The sequence below is a fragment of the Pyrus communis genome, chromosome 8 (assembly GCF_041283825.1).
Source record: "Pyrus communis isolate YQ-2024b chromosome 8, ASM4128382v1, whole genome shotgun sequence".
In the NCBI taxonomy this organism is placed as follows: Eukaryota; Viridiplantae; Streptophyta; class Magnoliopsida; order Rosales; family Rosaceae; genus Pyrus; species Pyrus communis.
This window is the reverse complement of record NC_142572.1, coordinates 8,481,572-8,485,975: the sequence shown is the minus strand read 5'-3', so window position 1 is coordinate 8,485,975 and position 4,404 is coordinate 8,481,572. Positions and strand designations below refer to the sequence as shown.

Here is a 4,404-nt window from a genome sequence, read left to right as displayed (position 1 = left end):
CCATCATTGTTTTTATTATATATATATATATATATATATATATATATATATATATATATTTATTATTATTATTATTATTATTATTTTATTTTATTTTATTTTATTTTTTTGGATGGTGCTGTCCATCCAGATTCCATCATTTTTTTTTTCTTTATATGGTGATCTGCAAGGCTGAGTTTGTGGGTGAAAACCCAGGCCGAGTTCGAGAGAAGACGGAGGAGATCTTTGGGTGTGAGTTGACAAACTTTGATTTTGTCAATCACATTCAAAGGCAGCAGCAGAGGCAAGCAGACGGATGAGATCTTTGGGTGTGAGTTGACAAACTTTGATTTTGTTGATCAAATTCAAAGGCAGCAGCCATGGCGGAGGTGCAGAAACAGAGGCAAGAAGACGGATGAGATCTTTGGGTGTGAGTTGACAAACTTTGGTTTTGTTGATCACATTCAAAGGCAGCAGCCATGGCGGAGGTGCAGAAGCAGCCAGATCTTGAGGCAGAGTGTAAGGCGTCGAGTTTGAAGACCGGCTAGTCGTTTGACAGCGGTCAATGAAGCTCTTCGTTGATTTTGATCATGGTGGCCGGAGTGAGGAGCTTGAGGTTTGTTGGCAGCGTGAGGAGACAGAGGAAGAAGCTCCACCATCACCATTGAGCACAGCCTCACAGACCACCGATTTTCCACGACCTTCGATCCAGTTCACCGCAGCGGGCTTCCTTCAGAGGGAAAGGAGAAGCTGGAGGAATTGCAGCACAAATATGAGTGTACAAATTCCGGCGACAGTGGAGTGCCACCCAAAATTCACCATTTTCGTTAGTTCTGACATTGTCTGGAAATCCCCGCAGCACTGCAAATACTTCTGAAGTTCCTGCTTTTTTACTTTTCAACCAGTACTTGCGTAATCTGCCCACGGCTCCTTTACAAAAGAGAAAGAAGGAACCATCCTTGCTCAGGGACAGACCATTTGGAAATCGGATATTCCTCTGAAGAACAGTTGTTTCCTTTGTGGTTGGGTTGTATTTTAGAACCCTCCCAGTGTCCTCCCCGGAGAAAACCAATTGCATGAAGTTCCTCCTCTGGTACATGGTGCTACTATCTGTAAAGTAAATATTCCCTTCTTCATCAATGTCAAGATCATTAGTAAACCTTAGCGGCACCCCTTCTGCCTCTGTCGTAAGTGAAGTTGCCAGACCACCTTCTGGCCCCACCTTCAATAGACCAAGATATGCATCTGCGATGTATAAATCACCTGTTTTCTTGTCAAAGCGTAGCCCCAGAGGCCTTCCGCAGATGTGCTCATTCTTCAAGTAACTCAAAGGTGATGGCTTTGGGCTACATATATCTGACCTGTGAGGCGAAGTATAGGCGAAATCAGTCCAAGCTTGGCCATTCCAGAACAAGACTCTGCCATCAGCAACGCCGGTGTAAGGTCCGCGGCCAAGCGGGTCAAAGGTGACACTCTCAGGGCCTTGCACTTGGTTAAGGAACTTAATCTCCGATTTCTGCAGGAGGTTCTCGGTGTCTTTGTCTTCCGGAACCAAGGACCACGGCGGCATGTCCACCTTATGGGCTTGGAAGTCCGGGAATTCCACAATTGTACTGTGCTTAAAAGGGTCGATTCCGCAGTAGACAGCCACCAAAAGGAACAGAGCCGCCAGTACTCTGCTGGGCTTCATCGTCTCCCACCTCCGGTAGCAGCTAGAGAGAGAAAGAGAGAGAGAGTGCTTGTGAGATGCAGGTTCTGGTCGCGCTGGAAGCCTTTATTGCAGATCTTACACACGAAACGGTTCGTTGCGAGGAGAGTCGTCGGCGACAGCGCGATCACCTCCGCTTCGGGATCTGGCATTCCGGGAAGGTTTCACTTTTTCTTTTGCGGCGGCTCCGGATGAGTCATGGCTTCGTGAGCGGAGGACGTTAAACTGGCTTCGCCGCCAGAAGCCGTTGAAACCGTCAGTAACGGCGATGAGGAATTATCCAGCTCCCCCATGTTTGCTTCCGAATTTTTAAATCTCTGAGCTCAAAGCCTCTCAAACAAGCTAAAAAAAAAAAAAACTGACTACTTAAGGTTTCAGTTCTGATTGATTAAAATAAACAAAAACTTTCTGTTTGTTTCCAGGGGAAGTGAAAATTTTCCGGGAAAACCCGACAAAACTGCTCGAGCTAAATTAATGGACCTTTTGAACCGGTACACGGAGTCAACTCAGTCATCTAGGTCGCAGACGGAGAGCCAAAGTCCCATTAGGCGGCGCGCCTCCGCAGCTGGAAATGGAAGAGAGGGAGAGAGGAGTTCGGGGACCGGGTTGGATTCGGATAACTCGGTGAAGGCGGCGAGGATAGGCTCTCTCTCCGAATTCTTTAGGCCTTGAGCTGTGTTATGGAGAACTGCAAGTCGAAGGGACGGATGAAGGAGCACACGCAGATTGGGCTTTGAGAGCCGGGCCTGGCGGGAGAAGAAGTAGAGCTCCTTGCACAGCAAGCTCAAAACAATTGTGTGTTTGAGAAAAGATGGGCCTGGCATTTGGGTTCCTCTTTTTGTGGGTCTCAACTTCTGTTTTCTTTGATTTGGCACAAGTCTTAAGTGTAGAAGGACTCCCTCTAACATGTATAATTTTTTTTTTTTTTTTTTTTTTTGAGTAGAGAATATATATATATTTTTTTTAATACATAGTAACATATATATTTTTTTTTTCTTTTCTTTTGTAATAAAATTGACTTTCTTTAATGAAACATTTATTTATTTATTTTGATGTGACTGTACTTGAAGTTTTGAAGTTTCAAGTTGCCTACGTACTCTTCCAAAGAAGAGATCAAGTCATAACGTAGTTCAAATGAGTGATGGTTTTTTTTTTTTTTATGATGATTTTGCCGTACACAGTTTATGCTCTTGCGGGCCAGGAGTTTTTGGTGCCATTTGCAGTTTCAGCTCATGCAAGCAAGGAGCATCTTGGTGCCGTTTGCATTTTCAGCTCATGCAGGCAAGGAGCGTTTGTTGTCGCCTTTTATGCTCGTGCGGACAAGGAGGTTTGGTTGTCGCCTTTTAGGCTCGTGCGAACGAGGAGCGTTTTTTTTTTTTTGATGATTTTGTCAAACGATCTTAGAGAGGCATTCCTTGCAATCTTCATAGCAAGGAGTCTTGACTGAGTGATTGAAGAAGTCTTTGGGGAAGAAATCGCGCATCGTGATGGCAACGGACGATCTTTGTGTCATAACTTCATCATCCTCAACACTTTCATGTAGCTTTGAAGGTTGACGGTAGCTGCTTTGCCCCCTTTCCGACTGGTGAACTTGTGGAGGAGACCTATGTTTCTTGTGCATTTTCTTTGGAGTGACATAAGTCCATCCTTCAACTTCACTTGACTTGACTGACATGGTTTTGGAGCATGCCCCCAGCGGTTGAGGTGAAGATTTTGAGTTCAAAGAGCCAGAAGTGACAGTGGTATAGTTTGACTTCACCACATCATTAAGATCTAGCTCGATGATCCCTTTCTGAGCCAACTTCATGATGAGATCTTTTAGCACAAAGCACTTTTCCGTCGGATGACCAATGAAGCGGTGGAATTTACAGTACCTTGGACTGTCAATACGGTTCATATCTTCTGGCCGTTTGCACTCAGGTAGGTCGATCACCTTTTTGTCAAGCAAGTCTTTCAACATGGCAACCACGTCAGAGTCGGGGAATGGATAAGTCTTCTCCTCAAGCTCTTTCAAAGTGCGTTTACGTATCTCTTGATCACGAAAAGCTTCGGTTTGAATTGCCTTGCTTCATGTATGGATTTTGACTGGAGTTGTGTTGACCGTCATTGCTTCCTTGGTGGGTTTCCACGCAGCCTTATCCACCTTTGGCCCCAAAACTTTGTCATTCTTGTAGTCGGCGATCTGTTATTTCTTCCCATGACGGGTGATGCTTAACTCCATATCATGGGCGCGGGTGGCTAACTCCTCAAATGTTCGTGGTTTGATGCCTTGAAGGATGTAGTGTAGGTTTTAGAAAGCCGATCTTTGCAATCCAGACTTAAAGAACGCCATCTATTTATGTAGTCGACGACAGCTTCATCTTTCCACTGTTTCGTACTGGTCAGCTCTAACATGCTTACAGTACGACGAGTGCTGTAGAAACGGTTGAGGAATTCCCTTTCTAGCTGGTCCCAACTGTTGATAGACTCAGGTTCGAGGTTAGTGTACCAGTCAAAAGCGTTACTTTTCAGCGAACGCACGAACTGTTTGACGAGGTAGTCTCCCTCTGTCCCAGCATTGTTGCAAGTTTCAATGAAATGGGCGACATGTTGCTTCGGGTTGCCTTTTCCATCGAACTGCATGAATTTTGGGGGCTGATAACCCCTTGGCATCTTCAAAGCATCAATCTTCTTGGAGTAAGGCTTTGAGTACAGTGCGGAGTCATGCGAGCTTCCTT

At 45.1% G+C, this 4,404-nt stretch overlaps 1 pseudogene; it reads right to left on the bottom strand.

Moving 5' to 3' along the window:
* Positions 1 to 655: 655 nt before the first annotated feature.
* Positions 656 to 2,295, bottom strand: LOC148695051 (protein STRICTOSIDINE SYNTHASE-LIKE 3 pseudogene; annotated as a pseudogene).
* Positions 2,296 to 4,404: the final 2,109 nt, after the last annotated feature.